The sequence below is a fragment of the Oryctolagus cuniculus genome, chromosome 15 (genome assembly GCF_964237555.1).
Source record: "Oryctolagus cuniculus chromosome 15, mOryCun1.1, whole genome shotgun sequence".
NCBI classification, from domain to species: domain Eukaryota; kingdom Metazoa; phylum Chordata; class Mammalia; order Lagomorpha; family Leporidae; genus Oryctolagus; species Oryctolagus cuniculus.
The window spans coordinates 34,905,941-34,933,761 of record NC_091446.1 but is presented as its reverse complement, the minus strand read 5'-3'; the positions used below and the strand labels follow the sequence as shown (position 1 = coordinate 34,933,761).

Here is a 27,821-nt window from a genome sequence, read left to right as displayed (position 1 = left end):
ACCTATGTGGTTGACTTGCATTGAGTTCTCAGCTCTCAATTTTAGTATGACAAAGCACCAGGCACTGTGGTCATTAGAGTAGGGAAACAGCAGATAGGAGGTCTCTCTGTCTCTTCTTTGTTTCCCAGTCCATCTCTACTTTTCAAAAAAGATTATCCATGATTTTTATAAACACTATGTGTATATAAACAGTCCAGGCATGATGTCAACTCATGGGAAAGGAGGAGAAGCAGAGCAGGGTCACTTATCTTCAAGGAGTAATGTGTTTGCTGTACAGAGAGCGACAATTGTACTCAAAACAAATTGCTGTGGATCTGTTAAGGGTTTAGAACTATGTGAATTAGGCAGAACATTTCTTCTCTTTCTCCTGAAGATTGCATGAATCAAGAAGTGGAACTGTTCAAGTTCTAAACTGTATTGAACCTGATTTTGATCAATTATTTTGGTAATTATTCACCAAATTCATATTGACTTTGAAAGCCACAGGTTAGAGTGAATCACACAATAGTGAATCAAAGCATACTCTAAAAATGTTGGTGAATCCAGGTAAACTGAAGGCCTTGTTTCGAGGAAGACAGCAAGACATGGGACACAAGATGTCAGTTCAGAAGTCTAACATCAGCAGTTTGTGTGCCTTCAGATATGGAACAGAATCTCCAGGACAAGTTTCCTCATCCCTCAAATTGAATGATTTTACCTTAGGAAAAGGTAACAGAATCTGAAGAATGTGTAAGTTGTGAAACTCTTTTTGAATTGTCAGAATCTCTCTATACATGGCCACTAAAACATTCTCTAAGTTGTTCTCGACAAGACTTAATTTTTACAAATACAGTTCAGAAATAATAGCACTAGCCAATTTACAGAAACATCTGATGATACTGTAAAAATATGCCTTTGTATAGCATAGTCATTGGTGATGTAGTAACGTTTATCTTTCATTGAGGTTTACCTTCTTGTGAACACAGTGTCTCCTCCTGTTCAGGTCAACAAGTTGTGGTTCTTTGAGCTGTGGGTCCATTGAATGACTTCCCTTCCTCTCCTCCTCTGTTTCATCTGCAAGTGCATTCTTTCTATTATTTCCCTGAATTGCTGCATTATTTCACTTTTAATTTCAGACCACGACAGGCCCAAACCAACAGAAACAGCCTCGGCTGGAGTTGAACATGAGGTGAGGATAATTTCACTTTCCCAAGAGTTTCCCTCAAATTCTCTGGGATTGTCTCTTTCTTTAGTTACACTGACTAAATTTTACCTCTACAGTGAATCAATGGGAAGAACCCTGTCTTTTTCTGTTCGTGGGAGCACATGTAGTTTTTTATCCTTGAAGTCAATTAAAGGAGTTCCTATTGGGTGTTACGTCTGTTTCATTATGAACATAGTCTGTTGTTTATTGAGAGTCACTAATATTTTAGGTTTCCTTTGTTTGTTGAAGTTGCTCTGGAGGTTGCCTGTGTTTAGGACACAGTACACAAGATGGGCATCAGAAGATCTCAAAGAAATCCCCCAAAATAGACACTGTGACATAGAACTTCAGCTGCTGCTTTTGACACAGGCATTCCATGTCAGAAGATTGAGTTTGATTCCTTGTTTCACTGTTTGAACTGGGTTATGTTAATGCTATACGGGGGGAGTTGGGGGCACTAGAAGATTTCTCAGCTCTTGGGCCCCTTTCACCCATGTGGTAACTTGGATTGACTTCTGGGTTTCTGATTTGACCTGTCTCAGTCTTTTGCTGTCAGTGGAATTTGGGGGAGGGAAGCAAGATACAGGAAATGGTTCTCTAACCCTGTATATTCTAATATCTCCTCTCTCTCTCTCTCTCTCTCTCTCTCTCACTCTCTTGCTCTCCCACTCTCTGCCTTCCAATAAAGACAAATAAAGTTTTTAAAGCTAAATTAAATTTTATTTAAAACAACTCTCCAAACCAAATTGAACATAAAAACACAAATTCCCTTCTGTGACTTGTGAGCCTGTGACCCTGGCCAGGTCCTCTATTTCCTATGAATCTCTATTCATTTGAAAATTAAAATTAATATTCTCTGCTTTCTCGACTTTTCCTTTTAAAATTTAATGGCAAAAATCATGCCAATTGATTTAGCTAGTGACTTGGTCATTTCTGGTCAATCAATATTTATGGTTTATGGTTACTTTCTAATGTTTAGTTATTTATAATATTAGTAGAGTACACTAAATGTTTGAATAGCTGGCATCATTGAGTACAAAGTGTCTCAGTTTTTGATGTAGCTTCAAGACACACTCACATATATATTGTATATGCATGTATAATATACAATAAATTATAAAAGTCATACCATACTGTCATTTCTTCTAGTCATAAATTCTCAAGTGGTCATAATAACACAGAAATAGAATTTGGCATAATTTTCTTGTATCATAATTAAATCTCTATCATACTGCACATTGACACCAACTGTTTGTTTTGTTTTGTTTTCAGTTACAAATACATGGGCCCAACCCAGTACAATGAAATTACCATTTCCCAAATGAACACAGGAAAGAATGCAATGTGACTAAATAATATGTTGTTTTCATCTCTGTCGTAGAGGCAAAGTCCACTCAGAAGAGAGGATAAAGTGCACCATTGCTTGACCTGTCAGAGAAGCATATTAGCAAGAGTGGTATAAAGCCTGTGCTTCCCAGCTCACAGGGATCCCAGGAAGAAGAGAATGGATCCAGTTGTGGTCCTGGTGTTGGGGCTCTGCTGTTTACTTCTCCTTTCTCTCTGGAAGCAGAATTCTGGGAGGCGGAAGCTCCCTCCTGGCCCCACTCCTTTCCCCATCATTGGAAATATTCTCCAGATAGATGCTAAGGACATCAGCAAATCCCTAACTAAGGTAAGTATTCATTATGCTCCTCCTGTGGCATGCTAAGGGTAAACAGATTGACTTTTTTTTAAATAAAATCTATTCCTGGATGCACACTCTTATAACAGATGATTATAAATCAAAATGCTCCCTATAAGCTTTGATGCTTCTTCTACCAATTTCAGGATTTGAGTAAAGAAATATTTAGGTCCTGCAGATAGAATCAAAATAACTAAGTGACAAAAATCAGGAGTACTGCTGACCTTTGTTTCTTTTAGCCATTTGTCTGAACATGAGTGATAAGTGAAGAGCTTCTGATAGAAATTTCATTCAAGAAATCATCTATTGTATTATACATGTGGTTTCTTTTCTCAGAATATCCATGGAAATTGAACTTCTTTGCAGAATCAATAAAAACTGGTATCACTATGGGTTCTGGATTAGTCTAGGTGAATGAAAGAAAGAAGTAAACATTCAGTGGCCACCTGGTGGCATCAGAATTCTTTTAGATTCTGTGAAACCCTGCTGTGTGGCCCAGAATGCTACAGGATGGAAGAAACTGCTCCTCCCTGAGACACTGCTTGCAATGTCCTGGCCCTGCCTCTGGTGCTGTTGCTGTTTCTTCTTCTTCCTCTTCTTCTTCTACTCCTTCTCCTCTCTTCCTTCTCTTCCTCCTCCTACTCCTCCTCCTCCTTCTCATGCCCTCTTCTCCCTTGTACCCCCTCCTCCTCCTCCTTTTCTTCTTTTCCTCTTCTTCCCTCCTCCTCCATCATCATCTTCTTCTCCTCCTCCTCCTCCTTCTTATTCTTCTTCAAGATATATTTCATTTAATCAAAAGACAGAGTGACAGAAACTAAGGACAGACAAAGCAAGAGATCTCCTGCCCAGTATTGCAGCAAAGCAGCTTGAGCCTCCTCTTTTGATGCTGGTATCTGATACGGGCACCTTTTCAAGACCAGGCTGCTCCACATCTGATCCAGGTACCTGCCAATGCACTTGGGAAAGCATCAGAGCACTGTGAAATTTCTTGGGCCCCTGCACCCATGTGGGAAACTGGATGTAGCTCCTGGCTTCTGGAATCAGCATGGCCCACCCCTAGCATTGTGGCCATTTGGGTAGTGAAACAGCAGATTGAAAATCTCTCTCTTTCTGTTTCTGACCTCCATTTTCTGTAACTCTGTTTTTTAATTAAAGAAACATAAAAAAGAGATCCCAGGCTGGGGCTGTGGCATAGCAGGTAAAGCTGCAGCCTCCAGTGCTGGCATCCCAGATGGTTCCAGTTCGAGTCCCAGTTACTCCACTTCTGACCCAGCTCTCTACTATGGCCTGGGAAAGCAGAAGATGGCCCAAGTGCTTGGGTCCTTTCACCAGCGAGGATGACCCAGAAGAATCTCCTGGCTTCAGATTGGCCCTGATCCAGCCATTGCAGCCACTTGATAAGTGAATCAGTGAATGAAAGACCTCTCTCACTATCTCTGTCTCACTGTGCCTCTATAACTCTGTCTTTCAAATAAATAAACCTTTAAGAAGAGAGATATCTCATCTGCTGTTTGACTACACAAGTGCTGCAATGATCAGGGCTGAGCCATGTCGAAGCCAGGAGCCAGGAACTCTTTCTGGGTCTCCCACGTGGGTGGCAGATTATTTTTACAAGATTTATTTTATTTATTTGAAAGGTAAAGTGACAGAAAGAGACACACAGAAAAAGACCTCTTGTTGTTCTCTTTGTGTCTTTTTAATGCCAGTAGATTTCAAACTCAGCTGGGCCTTAGACTTACTTGGGGTGTCTTTTAAGAACATACATCACTAGTGTCATCACAGGTCTACTGAGTCAGGATCCTCATAAGAAGGGCTTGCCATGTGATCCTGAAGTCAGCTGGGTATTAATTTCAAGCCATAGAGTTTGAAAAAGCAGCAAATAGCCTCTGATTACTGGCTATAGGAAACTGAGATTAATTTAAAATTCCAGTCTTAGTTTCTTTATTTATAAAATAGTGCAAATAAATTTGATGAGTGTATTATTTCAGAATTAAATGCAAACTGCATACCAACTACCTGGGACATTGTATGGCTCATCATAGGTCATTCATGAGTGGCAGCCATAATAATCACTATCATATTTAGTTATAAATAAAACTATTTGAATCCATGGCAGAATAAAGAGATAACATAGACAATGCTAATTTCCATCTGAATCAGACACACTATGTGACCTTCATATACTTTCTTTGGTGATATTTGTTTATTTCCCAGTTCTCAGAATGCTATGGCCCCGTGTGCACCGTGTTTCTGGGCATGAAGCCCACTGTGGTGCTGCATGGATATGAGGCAGTGAAGGAGGCCCTGGTTGATCTTGGAGAGGATTTTGCTGGAAGAGGCAGCTTCCCTATGGCTGAAAAAGTTAATAAGGGACTCGGTAAGTGTACGTGTTTATGTGTGTGTGTGTGTGTGTGTGTGTGTGTGTCTGTGTCTATGTTAAACAGTGGTAATGAGATCGAGTGGTTAGAAAACAGAGACTTGAAAAGCTCCTGAGACAGAACTTGGCCATCTGTGTGGCTGCCTCATGTCAGTTTCTTCCTACTTGCTGGGATCTCCCTCCCTCCTAGTTTCTGTTTCTCATTCTGGCAGGAATCACTTTCAGCAATGCAAACACATGGAAGGAGATGCGACGCTTCTCGCTCATGACCCTGCGGAATTTCGGGATGGGGAAGAGGAGCATTGAGAACCGAGTTCAAGAGGAGGCCCGCTGCCTGGTGGAGGAGCTGAGAGAAACCAATGGTGGGTTACCCTTACCCCACATCGCTGACCTTAACACTGCACCCTGAATATGCTGCCCTGGGAAACCTGGTAGGGTGGGCGGAGCCTTCATCTTGAGGCCTGGTTGCCTCTTCCATGGTGGGAGGTTCGGTTTGGAGCAGAGAAGCCGGGAGTTTGTGCAGATCTGTGCTGTGTGTATAGCCTGGTTCTGCGTCTGGTGCGGGTGTGAAAGTTCACTTAATACTCTTCTGTTCCAAGTCGATTTCTATAATTTCCAATCAGAAATCATGAATATGAGCTTTGAGTGTAATTTCTGAAAGGACTGAAGAGCAATATGTTCCCCGTAGCCTGAATGCCGCTACCTATCTCCCTCTTGAGTAGCGTGAACTCAGCTACTTGAACCATCACCTGATCCCTCCAAGAGTCTGAATTGTCAGGAAGTAGAGTTAGGAGTGGGGCCTAATGTGGAACCCAGCACTCTATCTGGAATGCATGACGTCTTCAATGGTAAAAGCACTAGGGAAATAGCTTGCTTGTACTGTTCATTTTTTTAGTTTTTTTTCTCATATTATATGCATGCTTTGACATTTTTTCTTTAAAATACATGAATTTACCCACAAGCTCTCTCTTCAGTTCTTCTCTACTTGTTCAACACAACACATCGTTTTTCATTGCTTGTGACTATTCATTATTTTATCTATAAGAAGTTTCCTGGCCCACATTATTTTCTGCTCACCATTTCCGTGCTTTATTGTCTATAGACATTGCACAGGTAACTGATTCTAGTTTGAAAACTTGAATTATTAAGGTTAAAATGGTTTTCATTTTCCTTCTCAAATAGCAGATAAAATGTGAACATAAAAAGATTAAATGTGAATTGAGTATTAAAGAAATCTCATTATTTAGTCAGCTAGATTGTAATGGTCAACTCAGGCTTACAGTAAAGTGATGTATTGATTTCATATGTGCCATTTTTTTTACTGACATAGGAATTTGTAGGCAAGACATTTCTTACTATTTCTAAATTACCATGAACAAAAATAACGTGCTTTATTTGTATATTTTAATGGTGTTTTAAAATCATTTTCAATTCTTCAGCCTCACCCTGTGATCCCACCTTTATCCTGGGCTGTGCTCCCTGCAATGTGATCTGCTCCATAATTTTCCATAATTGCTTTGATTATAAAGATGAGGAGTTTCTTAAACTGATGGAAAAATTAAATGAAAATGTTAGGATTCTGAGCTCTCCATGGTTGCAGGTGAGAGTGAGATCTTTTGTTCCTGAGGAACCATTTATGTTCCTTTATCTGACAGGTGGAAAGATCTACATGGACCAAGATGTGAAGAGAATGTTCAGACAGCACAGTGTCAGCAGAGTTGATGTCGATGAACACTGTGAGAGATGATGGAAACTTTTATTTACACACAGCAAAACGAGTGTCCAAATACTGGGCTAGTGTTTGTGTTCATTATCTCCTTGTCCTGTGATTTTTATACTAAGCTCGAAGACCTATTTCTATAAAGCTGTTTTGATGACTGGACTAAGAATGTCATTGTCAATCAAAGAATATCCATGTCCTTTTATTCGTAAAATATTTATTTATTTGAAAGACAAGATCACAGAGAGGGAGAGAAAGAGAGAGAGAGAGAGAGAGAGATATTCCATCTGCTGGTTCACGTTCTAAATTCCTCAAAAACAAGGGTTAGGCCAGGCAGCTGCGAGGAAGCAGGAACATAAGTACTTGAGCCATCACAGATTGCCTCTCAGGCCCAGTGGCAGGAGGTGGAACAGCTGGGACTCAATGGAGCACACAATGTAGGACGCTGGCTTTCACTGCAGTGGCTTTACCTGCTGGACCACAACGCTCGGATTTCCTATTATATTTCAATTTTGCAGCAAAGAATTTATGTAAAAAAGTAAGATTCATATAAAGAGGATTGTACACTATGAAAATTATTATGAATTTGGGAAATGACTTTCATCTTTGATTTTCTTGTGAGACTTCTCTCACTCAATATGTCTATAAGCATATAGAACTACCACAGATTTACAATAGAAGTTTGCCCCTGAAAATGGACACCTTATTTTGTTCATATTTATATCTATAACTCCTAAATAGGGTATATATACATATACAAATATATATATATATAAAATTTAACAAATTATTATTTTCTGTTTTAGGTCAGCAATAATTTCCCTGCTCTTATGGATTATTTCCCAGGAATTCATAAGACCATTCTAAAGAATATTATATGAAAAATTTTATATTTGAAAAAGTGAAGGAACACCAAAAATCTCTGGAAGTTAATGATCCTCGGGATTTTATTGATTGTTTCTTGATCAAAATGGAGAAGGTAAATCGTTCACAACAGTTCCTTAATTGATTTCTTTTACATTTTGAGGTTATTGAATAACTCTGAATCCACAAGGGATGTTAAAATGGTCAGGCTAGTTTGACAAGCACTTTACATATCGTAAGAATGAACTCCAACTATCATGAAAAATACTAGTGTACTTCATATAAAGTTTGTGGAAATAAAGAATTAAAAGATAAGTTTATATTGGTGTAAAAATGGAATATTGTGATTTTTTAAATAATGTACATTTCCATAAATGTTTTAAAGACACATAATGTAAAATTAAACTGTTAAATGTTTAGAATACTTGGGACTTGGCTGGCGCCGCGTCTCACTAGGCTAATCCTCTGCCTGCGGCGCCGGCACCGTGGGTTCTAGTCCTGGTCAGGGCACCAGTTCTGTCCTGGTTGCTCCTCTTCCAGTGCAGCTCTCTGCTGTGGCCCAGGAAGGCAGTGGAGGATGGCCCAAGTGCTTGGGCCCTGCACCCGCATAGGAGACAAGGAGGAAGTGCCTGGCTCCTTGCTTCAGCTCGGTGCAGCACGCCAGCCATAGCGGCCATTTGGGGGGTTAACCAATCGATAGAAGACCTTTCTCTCTGTCGCTCTCTCTCACTAACTCTGCCTGTCAAAAAAAAAAAAAAGAATAAATAAAGAATACCTGTGATTAATTCTTTATATGAAAAGAATCTACCCAAGGATGAACATAGTGCACGTCTCAGGTGAATTGGAAACAATTACAACAAATAAAAATCACCGACTATCATGCTGTAGTGTGAAGATGACATCATCGCTAAGGAAGTGTAAGGGAGAGGGGCACATAACTTACCCTGGGAGGGATTTGTGCATATGCTGCACATTGAAGGAGGTCTTTAGAAATTTGCAGTGCAGGACAGGAGAGGGAATTTCAGGTGGAGTGAGTGGTGTCTGTGGAGGTGTTCAGTGTGCAGTGGGAAAGAGTAGGTGGAAGGAAGACAAAGACTTAGCTCACTGTAACACAGTAAGTTGTGCAGAGGTGGAGAGAGAGGTTGGTGTCTAGGAGGCAACCTGCAGGTGTGGGTCATGTTGTCACTGAGCTGTTTGTGTACAAGACTATTTGTTCCCTATTGCATTACCTTGGCACCCTGGCCAAAGGTCAGTTGAACCTGTCGCTCCCCCTCTTCATGGAGGAACGACACTAAGCCCTGCCTAGGCTTCATATCCGAGTCACGGCACCATTATGTCGCTCCCTGTCTTCGTGGAGGAACGACACAGGACCCTGCGCTGTTCTTTTGTCTGCTCGGCCCTCCCCGGGTTTGCTGCTGGTTCTTCCCGGGTTGGCTACTGTCCCTTCCACCTCTGTGGAAGGGCGGTTCCCCCTGCCACATTCCCCACTTCCGCGGGGGAGCGGCACACCGCCGGTCGGCTCTCTCGGGGGCTGCACAGGTGTTCCCCTTAGATGTTCCCCTTAGATGTTCCTGGTGCATGCCGTCTCTCTCCTCCTTTATAGTCCTCCTCTGCCAATCCCAACTCGGCTACCCACACGCCGAGTTCGCTGCTCTCCTCCAATCAGGAGCAAGTCCTACAGTTTATTGGCTGAACTGGAGGCAGCTGTGTAGAAGCTGTTTTCTTCTCTCCCAGCGCCATATTGTGGGAGAGCAGATGCATAGAATAAGTCTTAATTCCAGTAACAGTCTAGTCCGGGTTGCTCCCCACAGAACCTAAATCTAAGTTTGTTTGTGGGCTATCAGTTCCACTACATTGACCTATTTAATTGATGAACATAGATGCAAAAATCCTCAATAAAATTCTAGCCAATAGAATCCAGCAATACACCAGAAAGATCATCTACCCAGACCAAGTAGGATTTATCCCTGGTATGCAGGAATGGTTCAACATTCGCAAAGCAGTCAAGGTGATACACCACATTAACAAATTGCAGAAGAAAAACCATATGGTTATCTCAATAGATGCAGAGAAGGTATTTGATAAAATATAATACCTTTTCATGATGGATCTTTTTCACAATAGGAATTAAGATGATACTGGCTTCGTAGAATGAATTTGGGAGGATTCCCTCTCTTTCAATTGTTTTCAATATCTTGAAAAGAATTGGAGTTAGTTTTTTTTCTTTATTTATTTTTATTAAGAATAGGAAGATATGAGAATCACCTTAAGAGGATCTGGGACATTTACTTGAAGGAAACTTCCCTTTTTTTTTTTTTTGGACAGCTATAGTTAGTGAGAGAGAGAGAGACAGAGAGAAAGGTCTTCCTTTCATTGGTTCACTCCCCAAATGGCCGCCACTCCTGGAGCTGTGCTGATCTGAAGCCAGAAGCCAGGTGCTTCCTCCTGGTCTCCCATGCAGGTGCAGGGGCCCAAGAACATGGGCCATCCTCCACTGCCCTCCTGGGCCACAGCAGAGAGCTGGACTGGAAGAGGAGCAACCAGGACTAGAACCTGGCACCCATATGGGATGCCAGCACCGCAGGAGGAGGATTAACAAAGTGAGCCATGGTGCCGGCCCCCTAGTTCTTCTTTAAATGTCTGGTAGAATTTGGCAGTGAATCCATCCGGTCCTGGGCTTTTCTTTGTTGGGAGGGCCTTTATTACTGATTCAATTTCTGACTGGTTATGGGTCTCTTTGCGTATTCTGTGTCTTCATGGTTCAATTTAGGTAGGTTGTCTGTGTCCACAAATCTATCCATTTCTGATAGATTTCCCTGTTTGCTGGCATACAACTCTTTGCAGTAATTTCTGTGACTCTTTTTATTTCTGCAGTGTCTGTGGTTACATTCACTTTTTCATCTCTAATTTTATTGATTTGGGTTTTCTCTCTCCTTTTTTTTGCTTAGTTGGGCCAATGGTGTGGCAATTTTGTTTATTTTTTCAAAAAACAGGCTCTTGGTCTTGCTGAACTTTTATAATTTTTTATTCAATTTTGTTGATTTCTTCTCTAATTTTAATTATTTCTCTTCTCCTACTAGTTTTGGGTTTGGTTTGTTGTAGTTTTTATAGATCCTTGAGGTGCATTGATAGCTTATTTATTTGGTGTCTTTCCAATTTCTTGATGTAGGCACCTATTGCTATAAACTTTCCCCTTAACACTGCTTTTGCTTTATCTGTATGTTGTGTTGTTATCTTCATTTGCTTCCAGAAAACTTTGGATTTCTCTTTTGATATCTTCTATGACTCCTGTTCATTCAGGAGCATGTTGTTCAGTCTCCATGTGTTTGCATATTCTCTAGAGATTTCTGAGTTGCTGATTTCCAGCTTCATTCCATTGTGGTCCAAGAAGATGCATGGCATGATTTCGATTATTTTGAATTTGCTGAGACTTCCTTTATGGCCTAGTATGTGGTCAATCCTAGAGAAAGTGCCATGCACTGCTGAGAAGAATGTATATTCTGCAACTGTAGGATGAAAAGGTCTGTACATATCTGTTAGACCCATTTGTTCTATAGTGTCAACTAAATCTGCTGTTTCCTTGTTGATTTTCTGTCTGGTTCATCTGTCTATTGCTGAAAGTGTAGTATTAAAGTCCCTTAATACTATTGTATTGGAGTCTAAATTTCCCTTTAAATCCCTTAACTTATCTTTTATATAGCCTGGTGTCCTGTAATTAAGTGCATATACATATATAATAGTTACATTTTCCTATTGAATTGATCCTTTAATCATTATATAGTGCCCCTCTTTGTTTCTCTTAAGAGTATTTTTGTTAAAATCTATTTTGTCTGATATTAAGATGGCTATGCCCGTTCTTTTTAGTTTCTGTTGGCATGGAAGATCTTTTTCCAACCTTTCACTTTCAGTCTGCATGCATCTTTGTTGGAAAGATGTGTTTCTTGTAATAGCAAATAGATGGGTTTTGTTTTTGAATCCATTCAGCCAGTCTGTGTCTTTTAACTGTAGAGTTGAGGCCATTTATATTTAATGTGACTATTGATAAGTAGTGACTTTGCCTTGCCATTTTCCCAAAGATATTTCTAATTTATACTTTGAACTTCCTGTGATCTTTTTTTAAGATTTTATTTGTTTCTAATTGAGAGGTATATTTACAGACAGTGAGAGGGAGAGACAGAGAGAAAGGTCTTCCCTCCATTGGTTCACTCACCAAATGGCCACAATGGCCAGAGCTATGCCGATCCAAAGCCAGGAGCCAGGAGCCAGGCACCTCCTCCCGATCTCCCATGTGGTTGTGGGGGCCTAAGGACCTGGGCCATCTTCTACTGCTTCCCCAGGCCATAGAAGAGAGCTAGATGGGAAGAGGAGCAGCCAGGACTAGAACCAGCGCCCATATGGGATGACGCTGCAGGTGGAGGATTAACCTACTGCACCACAATCTGGTCCCACTTCCTATGATCTTTTACTGAGAGATTTTCTTCCTTTACCTTCTTTTGTATTGTATTGATGACGGTGTTTCTGTGTTTCTGTGTGTAACACATCTTTAAGCATCTTTTGAAAGGCTGGACAAGTGGTGTCAAATTCTTGCAATTTCTATTTGTTATGAAAAGTCTTTATTTCACCTTCATTCACAAATGAAAGCATTTCAGGGTATAATATTCTGGAATGACAGTTTTTTTTTTTTTTTTCTGTTAGGACTTAGGCTATATCTTGCCATTCTCTCCTAACCTGCAGGGTATCTGAAGAGAAATCTCCTGTGAGTTGTTTTTTTGTTTGTTTGTTTTTGTGTTTTTTTTTTTTTTTGTACAGGTAGATTAGACAGTGAGAGAAATAGAGACACAGAGAGAAAGGTCTCCCTTTTTTCCGTTGGTTCACCCCTCAAATGGCCACTACGGCCAGTGCGCTGTGGCCTGTGAGCGCCTCCTATCTGAAGCCAGGAGTCAGGTGCCTCCTCATGGTCTCCCATGCGGGTGCAGGGCCCAAGGAACTGGGCCATCCTCCACTGCACTCCCAGGCCACAGCATAGAGCTAGACTGGAAGAGGAGCAACCAGGACAGAATCCAGCACCCCAATTGGGACTAGATCCCGGAGTGCTGGTGCCACAGGCGAAGGATTAATAAAGTGAGCCGTGGCGCCGGCGGTCCTGGAGATCTTCTGAAAGTAATCTGGCATTTCTCTCTTGCACATTTTAGAATCTTCTCTTTATATTTCACCGTGGTGAGTTTGATTACAATGTGTCCTGGTGAGGATATTTTCTCGTCATGTCTATTGGGAGTTCTGTGTGCTTCCTGTGCTTGGACCTCTCTTTGTTTCTCCAAACCCAGGAAGTCTTCTGCTAGTATCTCACTAAAAAGGCCTTCTAATACTTTCTCTTTCTCCATGCCTTCAGGAACTCCTAGAACCCAAATGTTGGGTTTTATTGTAGTATCCTGCAGATTCGCAACAATTTTATTTTTTAGATTTCTAATTTCCTCTTCGTGTCTTTGGTTTGACTGTATACTTTCTTCTGCTCTGTCACCTTCAATTTTGCTTCCTTTTTATTTTATTGCATTTTTTGTATGTAATTTTTCTGTCTAAACCTCCTAAAGCTATGTTTAAAGACAGTAGTAAAAGTACACTTCCTTGGTGGATTTTTTCCTCCATTATTTCATTGAGCAAGCTTTTAAGCTTTAACAAATTATTAAGATTCAGTTTTGTAATTTTTAATATGTCATATCAATATAAGGAAGCTTCCTTCTATTTATAATTTTCTGAGTTTTTTAAATCAAGAACAGCATTGAATTTTCCATGTACTTTTTTTTAAAAGATTTATTTATTTATTTATTTGAAAGAGTTACACAGAGAGAGAGGAGGAGAGGCAAAAAGGGAGAGAGAGAAGTCTTCCATCCACTGGTTCAATCCCCAATTGGCTGCAGTGGCCAGAGCTGTTCTAATCTGGAGCCAGACGCCAGGAAACGTCCTCAGAATCTACAACGTGGGTGCAGGTGCCCAAGGATTTGGGCCATATTCTACTGCTTTATTTTTGCTGGATTGGAAATGCAGCCTCCAGAGCTAGAATTGTGCCCATATGAGATGCTGGCAGTGCAGTCCGGGGCTTTAACCTACTGTGCCACAGAGACGACCCCGCAATTACTTTTTTAAAAAAAGCTGTTGAGATAATTTTTCCCATTCTAAAAATATTGCTTTTATAATGATTTTTTTAACCACCCACACATTTCTTGAATAATTTCCACTTGATCAGGATGTGTAATCCATAAAGAGACTCAAAGTGCAGCAAAATATGCATAACAGAAAAGTTGTATTAATTATTTTAAATGTAAAGTCAACTGGCATTAAGCACGTTCATTTTGTTTTGTAACTGTCAGCACCATTCATGCCAGAATTATTTTATGCTGCAAAGCAGAACTTCATATCCATTACATAGTAATTACTTACACCCCAGTCTTTGCCAACCACCATTCTACCTTCTGATTCCTGGAATTTGGCTATTTTAGTGACTGGCTTTTCCTATTTAGCATAATGTTGTTATTATACACTGTATCTTTTAATATTATCTCCAGTAACACAGATTTGTGATTCTGCTATAATAATTTTTATTTAAAAATCACATAGAAACAAAGCACTTATATTCAAAATCCAACAATATTAAATTTACCATTTCCTGTATAGTTATTCTTAACAGGAATATTTATCTCTCAATAAGACTTTTACTTGTTGTCCTGTGCCCATTTCTTTCAATGTGAAAGTTGAATCCCCTTAATATTTCTTGCATGAAAAATCTGTGAAGAGATCCCTTTAACATTGTTTTAATCTGCAATGTCTTAATTTCCGCTTTGTATGGAAGGTTATCCGCCCCCCGAACACACACCAGTACAGACTTCATCCTTGACAGTATTTTCGTGTCAGAACTTTAAATAGATCATTTCACCAATTTCTTTTTCTTAAAAAAGATTTATTTATTGATTTGAAAGACAGAGGTACAGGGAAGAAGAGGAAGAAGCAAAGAGAGAGAAATCCTTCTTCTGTAGGTTCACTCCTAACATGGTGTCATGGCCCGAGCTGAGCCAGGCAGAAGCCAGGAGACAAGAGTTTCATCTAGGTCTCCCATGTGGGTGCAGGGGCCCAACCACTCATGCCATTTTCCACTGCTAACCTGGGCACATTAGCAGTGGAGCACTCAGTATGTGAGAACTCCATGTAATTAGACATTTAGCTCTGGCATCAGCACTACTCCTGTTCTCTCCTTCATCTGTGGGCACAGTGAATGTCTCAATCTGTCTTCATGACCACAGTGTCTCTTCAGCTCGTGCCTCCTGATTCATTCCTGAACGTGTCCCCAGTCCATCTTGCCGGTTGCCTCCCTTCTGGACACAGTGGTGCTGACCTCATCTTTTCTTGAGGAACCCATTATCATTCTAGGTTTTGCTGCCATATCTGCTTTGCACGATTTTGATTTGTTAATGCATCTTCCAGTAACATTTATTCCATATCAGTTTTTGACAGGAGAAGAGAATCACAAACTCTTATTTGGGCTTATACTACATTTCATGATGCTCCTAACATACTAATAGATTTATTCATTAAGACTGTGCTTGTGTACAAATAAGAGATAATTTCTTAATAATGGTTTAAACCACAGATTGAGTCCTTTTACCTCAAATGCAAATTGTCTCAAGATGAGTGGGCCTGGCAATAATAGAATATTTTGTAAATAGACTTTCATTCATTAATTAAATCTTCCTCTCCCAAGATGATGTCTGTTTTGTTCAAAAGTGTTTTGATCACAAAGGAGAAAACAGGCTTCTGTTTGCCTCCTTTTGTGAATTATTCATGACATACCTCACTGAAGAGTCTCATAATGGGATTATTACGCATGAAGTAAGTAAGTGGGTAGTCAATGAGTTTGATGTCACCTTATCTGTAGTCTACCATATCCAACAGCATGTCGTCTTAATATGGCACTTTCAGTTTTCCCTGTTGTCTTTCTTCTTTTTTAAAAAATAATGTATTATTCTGGATTTAGTGTAATAATATATACTGGCAAGTAATTTGTCAAATTGCATCAAATCACTCCTAGGAAAACAATTTGGAGTTCACTCTTGAGGGCTTGGTAATCACTGTGCTTGATTTGTTTGGAGCTGGGACTGAGACAACGAGCACAACGCTGAGATACTCCCTCCTGCTCCTGATGAAGCACCCCGAAGTCGCAGGTACGACTCAGGGAGGAGCAAAGTGCATTCAGGAGAAAAGCTTGGGAGCCATGGCTACTGTCCTCCCCTGGTTTGTGCTAGAGGAGTCTCACTGCTTAAAAACTCTGTGCCAACAACTGTACTCTGTCCAGAACAGTGATCGGAATAAAACAGGCCAATGTTGCACAGTGCAGGAGGAGAGCAGTGGAGACAGCATGGGGAGGAAGAGCAGTGATGTTCGGGGGCTGTGCTGGCTCTCCTGGGAGTGATGCGCGGCAGGCACAGCATTGCATTTTCTCTTCATAACAAAAAGACCCCATTGAGTAGTAGGTATAGTCTAGCAGCTACCTTTCCTCATTCTGACAATTCAGTGCTCTGATGCACATAAAGTACAAGGAAACTTTTCTTACTAAAGTCCTACTTGAAATTCAGTGAGGCTTTCTTAAGTAACGCTAGTCTGAGTAGCTTTTTAAAAGTTTAGATGCATAAGACAGATGTTTCTTTTCAACTAGACGATGCACCCAAAGTAATTGGAATAGAAGAGATCATTGATTTGAAGCATCTATCTGAGCATGTGAAATAATTCTAACCATGATATAGAAAGTTGTGAATTAAAAAATAGTGGTAATTTGAATCCAGAAAGTAATAAAATCCAAACAAAAAGAATTTTCTCACCAGGAAATTATATTTATGTGCTCAGTATGATGATAAAAATGAATGTTGATATAACAAAAATCTGTGGTCTGCATATATCCTGCTAAGTGGAGTGACTGCTGTGGGTTCCTTTCATGATGGGCATGTGCGTATATGGGAGAGAGATGGAGGTGAAAATTCCCATCTGTCTTACAAGGAAATAGTTAACTATATGTTAAAATCAGTAATAAAAAGATAGATATTTTGGCTGGCGCCGCGGCTCACTAGGCTAATCCTCCGCCTGTGGCGCCGGCACCCTGGGTTCTCGTCCCGGTTGGGGCGCCAGTTCTGTCCCGGTTGCTCCTCTTCCAGTCGAGCCCTCTGCTGAGGCCCGGGAAGGCAGTGGAGGATGGCCCAAGTGCTTGGGCCCTGCACCCGCATGGGAGACCAGGAGGAAGCCCCTGGCTCCCGACTTCGGATCTGCTCAGCGCACTGGCCGTGGTGGCCATTTGTGGGGTGAAGCAGCAGAGGGAGGACCTTTCTCTCTGTCTCTCTCACTAACTCTGCCTGTCAAAAAAAAAAAAAAAAAGAAATAGACATTTTTAAGATACATGATTATAAATTGCAGGAATTCTCAAAATGGCTACATTGGGGACGTAGGAGTATTATAAGAGTACTGTTGCAAATTAACACACATTCCAAAACATGCAAATACATATACACAGTCCAAAAAATAAAAATAACCCATTTTACACACACACACACAGACACACACACAGTGACACACCTAATGTAATTCAATTTAATCCCCATTCATTCACAAATTTATATTTAATTTCTGTTTTGATTTTTGCAAAGGCAGTGTTTTCTTGATTTAATTATATTCTGAAATATTTGGGGGGAGCACTTAATTACTTCTATTTATGTCAGTTTCATGTGTGCCATTTATATGGCCCTCTATGTATCAATATGTCATAATAGTACTTTTTAAGAGAGTGCACTGTATATTTTAATATAGTAACTCATATTTCCATGTGTATTTATTTCTGGGCTTGTAGCTTATAATTCTGTTCACATACCTTCATTAAGGTTCATGAAACCCTAAATTGCTATGTCAACTTGCCAATTTTCTAATTTTCCCCGTTATTTCTTACTTGTGTCTTATCAGCTAAAGTGCAGGAGGAGATTGAGCGTGTGATTGGCAGGCACCGGAGCCCCTGCATGCAGGACAGGAGCCGCATGCCCTACACAGACGCTGTGATACATGAGATCCAGAGATTCATCAACCTCCTTCCCACTAACCTGCCCCATGCAGTGACCCGAGACATTAAATTCAGAAACTACTTTATCCCCAAGGTAATCTTGTTTCTTTTACATTGAACCTCAGTGCTCTTAAACTTCTCCCCCGCAGTGTGGTTCCAGTCCCCTGCCAACATCATGTGATTTTCTTATTCTGATGATCTTATACCCAGCACTATTCATTGTTAGCAATTTATCTGTATATTATCCTGCTATCTGGGTTAATGGCTTTTATGTGTTATTTTCCAATTCTTGTGTCTTTAACTTTTCTTTAAAAAAATTATTTGTTTGAAATCAGAGTGACAGAGAATGAGGGGTGACAGAGATTTTTCCATCCATTGAAAAAATTATACTCATGCTCAATTGGGTACAGCAGCTATCTGTGGTACCAGGAACTCCACCCTGGTCTCCCATGTGGTTGGCAAGTGTCCAAGTACTTAGGCCACCTTTTGCTATCTTTTCAGGTGCATTAGCAGGAAGCTGGATTTGGAAGCTTGGAACAGCCAGGACAGGTGGTGGCTTAAACTGCTGAGCCGCTGTCAGTTGTCTTAGTTTCTCATCGTATTATGCACCATCTAGGATTCCAAGATAGCATTTATCAGAATTGTTGATAGCAGAAAATCTTGATTCATCCCTGATTTTTAGGAAAGGGTAGAGATTTAAGTCCTTAGTATTGAGAATGATGTTTTAATTAGATGTTGGTAGATTGTATTTATAAGATTGGGAAAGCTTGTCTTTTTCTTATATTTATATAAATGTTACCAAATTGAAAATGTATAATTGGCTTCATTTTCCTCACCAAATATCTTTAATACAAGTAAATACACATAATTGTATTTGAATACTATACATTGTTTTGGACTTCAGTATTTATATTCATAAGAGACTTTGTTCTGTATTTTCCTCCTTTAGAATTTTCAGATTTTTTTATAACAATGTAATGGTAGTCTTATAAAATTATGTGAGAAATATTCTCTAACATGGTTCTTTTTTAAAATTTTTTAAATTTTAATTAGTTTTTAACAGATTCAACGTGATTTGTAGATACAATTCTAAGAACATAATGATACCCCTTCCTTCCTCTATCCTTCCTTCATAGCTCTCCCTCTCCCTCTCTCCTTCCTTTTCCCTTCCTTCCTTCCTTCCTTCCTTCCTTCCTCCCTTTTTTAGTTTTTCAGATAACACATTTTAAATTTACATTACAATGAAAGGCTTAATACTTTAGCAAATAAGTTTAGCTAGTGAAAAGACCCTAATTTAGTGGAAAAGACAATGGCTATAAACAAAAATTGAATGGGGACATGACCGTTTCACCAATATAGTGTATATTTTAGAGTCATCACAGATCATAAAACTACTGTAGTATAATATTATTGCCGCACATACCTTCCCCCGCCCCCACCCCAGCCTGCTCCAATCTTGTTGTTTTGGACACTTAATTGTACCTTTGTAATAACGAAGTTCTGGTGGAATAGCAGATATTTATATAGGAACAAGTGCAGAATATCAGATAATGTTTACCTTTATCCAGAAAGAAATCTTCTCTCTCCTACTAGGTAGTATGAATGATGTAACTAACACTTCTGGCCCTGATTCATAGGCCCTAAGGAGATATGAACACAGTTGCAAATTAATGGTAGGTGTTAGCTGATCTTTCTATGGTTCACATATTTCTGGAATCGTGAGAGTGATTTTCACCTTAACATCCTTACAATGCCTTCTGACACCTGCTTTTTTTTGGGGGGGGGGGTATATTTTTGTGCTTTCTAGCTACTATGTTACAAGCTACTCTATTGAATTCAGGATATATAGTTTTTAAAATAAAAACCATGTAACTGAAGTTATTGTACTGGCTGGCTGATACCCATTCCTCATATTTACTATGTGCCTGATGTCTTTAGAGGACTTAGTGCTCCAAGGGTGCTCCAAGCCACTTATTCCCTCTGCACAGGGCAGTGTGGTGTAGAAATTTGCAACATTGCGAGGATGAGTCTATTCTCTGACAAATCAGTGGAGTGATTTCTTCCACCATGGGCTAGGGCCACTGATCTCAGTGGAGGTAGTGATCTAGGAGAGGAGTTAGCAAACCTCTTTTTGTAATTGGCCAGATAGCAAACATGCTCCACTTTCCAGGCCGTGGGGGTTCTGTGACTGCCTTTATAGAAAGGAAGCAGTCTAAGACTATGTGTAAATGAATGAGGATGTTTTTCAATTTTTATAGAAAGTGAAATTTATGTTTAATGTAGTTTTCTTGCATCAAAAGTATTATTTTGCCTCTTTTCCATTTAAACGGTCTTAGCTATAAGACCATAAAAAAAACAGGTGAGAGACTGGACTCGTGAATGTTATTGTTCATGATATTACTGTCCAGTAAAACTATCTGCAATAATGTGTGGTCTATTTGGGGATTTGCATCCTAGCTGAAGAAAGTTTGTCTGTACAAGGTGTCAAAGATTTACCCTTACCTTTCTGTAGAACTTTTATTGCTATAGCTCTTATGTTTAGAAGTAAATTGATTCATATTTATGGTATAATGATTATGCTTCATTTTTACTTTATAAATGTCCAATTGAGTAATATTTGTTAAAAATATTTTTATACCTTCACTTTTTATTTTATAAACTGTAATATATACATATATGTATGTATGTGTGTGTATATATATATATATATATACTTCAAAAACTTTGTGGAAAAAGAAAGCAAAAGATAATGTACATTTTCCATGAACTTTTTGAAGACACTTGTACCTTCATCTATGACATGTTAACTTAGGACTGGTTATGAAAATGCAATTTCCTAAATGTCTCCCTCAACAATGTTAGCTAGTATTGATAATCCTTTTTGAAATGATAATCCTGCACTGAATTGCTCCAAAATTTTGATGTTTCTAATTTCATCATCCTGAGTTAGGATTAAACTATAGTAAAGATCTCCTTCATTCTTAAATGAAGACAAACAAACTGCTCTACAATGATAAATAGTCATGAGTTTCTACTTGCTACTGAGCTTGTTTTTAGTTTAGAAGAGATGATTTTTAAGCAGGTCAGATGTTTATTTCCGTACATCCTGTGAACAGGTTTCTGGGCCTTTCACAAACCAACCAACTTCTGTCTGAAACCACACATGTGAGATGTGTGAAAACTGAGCTGAAGGACAGCAGCATGTGGCAGTAGGAACCAGAGTCCAAGCTTGATGAGGAGCACAGTCACAGGTTTTGGCACCCACCCACTCACAGGCTCACATCTTCAAATGCTGTCACAGGGCATTTTAGCAAAATCAATGCTACTGCCACAAACTCATCTCTGCTCTTTACTTGGTCTCTGTGGCTGGAGATGTCACTGCCCTTCCTGGCACTTGAGCTTCCTCTTCTATTCATAAAAAAGATTATCGTAAGTGATTTCACCTGTTTTTTTTTTTTTTTTTTCACCCAGCTCAGTGACTTCTTTATACTTGGATTATCTGTGTCTGTTTTATCCAGGGTACGGACATCATAACATCACTGACATCCGTGCTACATGATGAAAAAGCATTTCCTAACCCAAAGGTATTTGACCCTGGACACTTTCTGGATGAGAGTGGCAACTTCAAGAAGAGTGACTACTTCATGCCTTTCTCAGCAGGTAATAAAATTCATTTCCACGCAACTTCAGAGGAGAAGATAACTTTTTAATTAAAAATTTTTGCTCATGTAAGTTGAACAAATTTCATGTATTCCATATGTACAGTTTTAACAGCAGAATGATACTACTCACCCTACATTCTGTCCCTCCCATACTCCCACCCTCCCTACTCCTTCCTTGACTCTTCTTTTAATTTTTATAATGACATACTTTCAGTTTATTTTATGTTCACAAGATTAACCCTCAACTGAACAAAGAATTTAACCAGTAGTAAATAGAAAAACCATAGAAGAAAAACCAAATAGAAAATCTCATAATGTGATTTTTGTTCAAATACATTACATTTTTTTTTGGTACTCTGTTAACACAAATCAGGGAAAACATACATTTGTCTCTCTAGGACTGGCTTATTTCACTAAACACAATGGTTTCCAGTTGTATGTATTTTCTTGCAAGTGACAGGATTTCAAGCTTTGTTATTACAGCTTGAGTAGTATTCCACAGTGTACATATATATCGTTTCCTTTATCCGGTTATTAATTGATGGGCATCTGAGTTCTTGTAGATTTTCCCCTATGCTCTCTAGTAATTTTATGGTATCAGGTCATAGATTTATATTCTTGACACATTTTGAGTGGATTTTTGTGTAAGGTATAAGATAGGGATCTTGTTTCATGCTACTGCATGTGGAGATCCAGTGTTCTCAGGACCACTTGTTGGAGAGACTGTCTGCTCCAGGGATTGATTTTAGCTCCTTTGTCAAAGATAATTTGGTTGTAGATTCATAGACTGATTTTTGTAGTTTCTATTTTTGTTCCATTGGTCTACATGTCTGTTTTTGTTTTTTCTTTGTTTGTTTTTGTTTTGCATTGAGAAGGGTGTTTTTTATTATAACTGCCCTGTAATATTCTAATATTCTTTGAAATCTGGTATTGTGATGCCTCAACTTTGTTTTTTTGTTGTTGTTGTTTGTTTGTTTTTTGTATAACATTGCTTTAGCTATTCAGGGTCTTTTCTGTTTCCATATGAATCTCAGGATCATTTTTTTCTAGATCTGGAAAGAATGCCTTTTGTATTTTGATTGGGATTGCCTTAAATCTGAAAATTACTTTGGGTAGCATGGACATCTTGTTGATATTACTTCTTATGATAAATGAACATGGGAAGGTTTCCATGTTTTTGTGGTTTGTTTTTCTTTTTGTTTTGCAATTTTCATTGTAGAAATATTTCACATCCTTGGTTAAATGTATCCCGAGATATGTAGATTTTTTGTAGCTATTGTGAATAGGACTGATATTATAAGTTCTTTCTCAACTATGGCCTCGTATGTGTCACAATATTACAGATTTACATATGTTGATTTTATACCATGTAACTTTACCAAACTCTTTTATGAGTTCTAATAGTCTCCTAGTGGAGTCTCTTGGTTTCCCTATATATAGAATCATGACATCTGCAAACAGGGATAATATGAGTTCCTGCTTTCAAATTTGAATCTGTTTGATTTCTTTTTCTTGCCTAATAGCTCTAAAATTTCCAAAACTATATTGAATAGAAATGGTCAAATTGCCCCTCCTTGTCTGGTTCCATATCTTAATCAAAATACATCCAACTTTTCCCCATTCATATGGTTCTGACTGTGGGTTTGTCATTTATTTCCGTATTGTTTTACAGAATGTTCCTTCTATACCCAATTTGCTTAGGGTTTTTATCATGAATGGTGTTTTATTTTACCTAATGTTTTCTCTACATCTATTTTAGCCAAGACTAAACCAACTTACATATGTGATGCCAGCTTCTTAGGTGGTGGGTTAACATGCAGTGCCACAATGCCTTCCCCAAGAACTCGATAGCTATTTGGTATCAGCTGGAACTACATAGTTCATCCACTGGAGCTGGTATATTTCCTCTTTGTATGTGATCAGGAACACCACTCCCAATGTCCATGAACTTTCCCTGCTCACAATACATCCTCACTATTGACAAGGTTACTGGGGCTCTGGGTTGTTAACACATTTCTTCCACACTGAGAAATCTAAGTTATAGGTTGACTGATTTCTTCCTCTAGATGCATACTGGTGGTACCTAAGAGTTCTTCCTAGAAGCTAAAACTGATTTAGAATTTCCTCACACACCATGATAGATATTTAACTCCACAACTTTATTGAAATTCTTCTATGTGGTGTCCTTCACTGTGCAGTGTCATGCATGGAGATAATAGTATAAGCAAGCACAGAACATACTCAGAGACCTCACAGCAAGCTGCAACAAGCTGAGTAAAAATAAATGGAATGCATTATTTTTAGTGCTGTGAGAAAATGATGCATAGTCTGCAGGGGTTAGAGAGGAAGCATGTGGAGAGAAGATGTCTGGTTCTTGCTCTCTCAGACTGAACTGTGAGGCATGGAATGGAGTACCCAACAAACTAATAGTAAAGGTGAAATGTCGTCTGCCCCAAAAGAAACAGACATAATGGACAGAAGAGAATGGTAGCACAGTATTAAGGAGAATGAATGAAAGAATCAGAATTGTCACTCTAGTTGAAGGGTGTTAGAAGATCAGCCAAATAACCATTGATTTGTGGAACCAGTGGAAATTTGTCAAGATACTGTGCAAGACTCCAGAGCACCCTTCTAGTTTTCCAGTAATTGTTGCATGTCTTGGAAGTTGGATGTGTTTCCTTGGCCAAGGACTCTCTTTCCTTTATTTATTGACCTTTGAGGTCTACTTTATATATGACACACTGTAGATACCATATTGGCAGGATACACATTTTCAAGACTCACTTGTCAGGCCAATATAAAAATGTAGCAAATTATGATTTCTGGTGATTCATACTTTAATGAAATTAAGAATATGATGCTATGAGTCCACATAGAGGGCATAAATTTTTATCTTTAGTCATTTAAAGTGTATAAAGTACAAAGGGAACTTGACTTTGATTCTGAATTTAATATAAGTAGATTGGGGTTTTTTTTATTTGAAAGAGCAGTATGATGCAAAACTTGAAACTTGATTGTGCTTTGGAGATTGTTGAAGAATGTACATAGCTAGAACTAAGAAGAGACAGTGGGAAGGCAAGGTAACGGGACATCAGATCGAGAATAGGAAAGCAAAAGATGTACTTATCTCTAAAGAAAAATACATGGCGTTGGGGAGGGGCCATTGCTATGGTGCAGTGTGTTAACGCCCTGGTCTGAGATGCCGGCATCCCATATGGACGTTGGTTTGGGATCTGGCTGCCCCACATTTGATCCATCTCTCTGCTATGGCCTGGGAAAGCAGTAGAAGATGGCTTAAGTGCTTGGCCCCTGCATCCATGTGGGAGACCCAGAAGAAGCTCCTGGCTCCTGGTTTCAGATCAGCACAGCTCCAGCCGTTGTGGCCAATTGGGGAGTGAACTATCAGTTGGGGGACCTCTCTCTCTCTCTATCTGCCTCTCTTCTCTCTCTCTCTCTCTCTCTCTCTCTCTCTCTCTCTCTCTTTTGACAGGCAGAGTGGACAGTGAGAGAGAGAGACAGAGAGAAAGGTCTTCCTTTGCCATTGGTTCACCCTCCAATGGCTGCTGCGGCCTGCGCATCACGCTGATCCAATGGCAGGAGCCAGGTGCTTCTCCTGGTCTCCCATGGAGTGCAGGGTCCAAGTACTTGGGCCATCCTCCACTGCACTCCCTGGCCACAGCAGAGAGCTGGGCTGGAAGAGGGGCAACTGGGACAGAATCCGGCGCCCCGACCGGGACTAGAACCCAGTGTGCCGGCACCGCAAGGTGGAGGATTAGCCTAGTGAGCCGCGGCGCCGGCCCTCTCCTCTCTCTATGTAACTCTGACTTTCAAATAAATATATAAATCTTTAAAAAAAAAAAACTACAATGAACAGTTATAATGTGGTACTAATCAATGAAGTTGTTCTCATGGAGATGCTGCTTAATAAATATTTGTTAATGGAAATAGTTGTTAAGATCAGATGCCAGTTGTGTGTCCAACTTTTGTTCATTTTTCTGGACATTTTCATTCATCTATCCACCCATCCATTACTATACATTCTCTTTCTACAGTTAAAAATACTGTATTTGTTACATTCACAGTTACACACTGGAAGTGAATGCCCTCTCTGTTATTTTCAGGAAAACGGATATGTGTGGGAGAGGCCCTGGCTCGCATGGAGCTGTTTTTGTTCCTGACCTCCATTTTGCAGAACTTTAAACTGCAATCTCTGGTTGAGCCAAAGGACCTGGACATCACTGCTGTTGTCAATGGAATTGTTTCTGTGCCACCTTCGTTCCAGCTCTGCTTCATTCCTGTTTGAAAAGGGGCAGGCTGGCTTCAGCTGTGCCGTCATCTGCAATCCCCCATCTTCAGAGGCATCGCCCATCACCTAACCCCTTCCAAGATGTCCTCTCTAACTTTTCTCACATCTTATTTTCCCTTAAGATATAGTGAAAACCTAACTTCTGTGGGTGATCCCCGAGACTGCCTGCCCTGACCATGCAGGAGGTAGAGAGGACATGGTCGTGCCATGCCTCCTGGGAGGGACCCCACAGCCTGGCTGCTGGCATGTGCTGGAAGTTCCCAGGCACATTATCCTCCACTCCTGCCAGTCAGGTAAACTGCTCCCAGGTGTGGCCCAGGCCCATCAGGAAAGCTACCGTAGCCTATGTGACCTTCAAGATGACTGGAGAAGCACAACGGTGCCAATATCGCCTCTATCCTAAAGAATTAGTGCTGCCCTGAATCGGTTACACCCCTTCTGCCTGCCCTTTAGAAAGTGTGCATGTTCATTAATAAAGTGGATGTCTTCACCGAAATTTGTCTCAAGTGGTTTTTGACACAGAGCGCCATCTCCCCATCCATGCCAACAGCATGCAGGCCTTGTGAGATGAACCCTTAAACCTCCATTAAAGTAGTTTCATAGGGTCATTTTGTAAGAATATCTACTGTTCCTATATTTGCAACATTTAGAGTGATTCCGACATGACCCTACTGTATCACTGCCAATTTACCATATGTTAATCAATCTAAAACAGAAAAAAATGGTAAGAACAGACCCATTTTCCCCTCTGCATCTTCTAAATAAAAACATTAGTACTTGCAGGGTCAGTTCTCTGGATTCTCTTCTTTTATTCAGGAAGTGAGTAAGAAATGAAAGAAGATAGAATCCCAAGAGGCCACACACCTCTTCATAATGACAAGCAGAGAGAGGGATGAAAGGGAAGAAAGCAGAAAGGAGTCTTATCTGGGTGTCACCTAGAGTTATTGGAGGCATTGCTTTTGAAAGACAAACTATTCTAGGAATTGTTCAAACCTGTAGTGAAATATTGAGACGATCAGCTAAAATGAAGATGAACATTAAGTTTTGCAATTTATGTTACTTTTTAGATGTTAATATCCTCTTCCTATTGATAAAAAATCAAATAGAAAAAGCAAAAATAATTTTTTTCAACTAAAGTAAAATGTGGAGGGCCGGTACTGTGGTATAGCAGGTAAAGCTACTGCTTGCAGTTCCAGCATCCCATAAGGGCACTGGCTCAAGACCTGTCTGCTTTACTTATATTCCAGCTCTCTGCTATGGCCTGGGAAAGCAGAAGAAGATGGCCCAAGTCCTTGTACCCCTGCATCTGTGTGGGAGAACCAGAAGAGTCTCCTGGCTCCTGGCTTCAGATTGGGGCAGCTGCAGCCATTGTGGCAGCAGGGGAGTGAACCAGCAGATGGAAGACCTCTCTCTCTGCCTTTCCTTCTCTGCGTAAATCTGACTTTCAAAAAATTAAATAAATCTTAAAAAAAAAAAAAAACAACTTGGAACCTGTTATATCTTAATGTTAGCCATCGCAAAGCACACCGGACACCGGAGTAAGGGAAAGCATTTATTGGGGAACACCCTACAGACCAGAGTGAAGGGACGGCAAAGGAAAAAGAGAGAAGGAGACTGTGAGAGAGAGCCAGAGGAGGGAGAAGAGAGAGGAGAGAAGCCAAGAGAGGCCAAGAGGGCACAGGAGAGAGATGGACTGAGAGAGAGCAGGAGAGAAGGGCCAAGAGCCAAGAGCCCAGAGGAGGAGGCTAGAGAGAGGAACTGAAAGAGAGCAGGAGAGAAGGGCCAAGAGAACACATGTGCAGGAACAGGCCCTTTTAAAACTTTGCCTGAGGGTGGGCAGGGAAGCAGGAGCAGTGAATCCCATTAGGATGGGGGTGGAGCCTGGCTCAGGTAGCTGGGCCATGCAGCCACCTGGCTACAACTGTGCCAGTTTCCTAACATTCC

General features: G+C 40.0%; 1 pseudogene; it reads left to right on the top strand.

The window, feature by feature from the left end:
* Positions 1-517: 517 nt before the first annotated feature.
* On the top strand, positions 518-27,108 carry LOC100351092 (cytochrome P450 2C5-like; annotated as a pseudogene).
* The last annotated feature ends 713 nt before the right edge of the window (positions 27,109-27,821 follow it).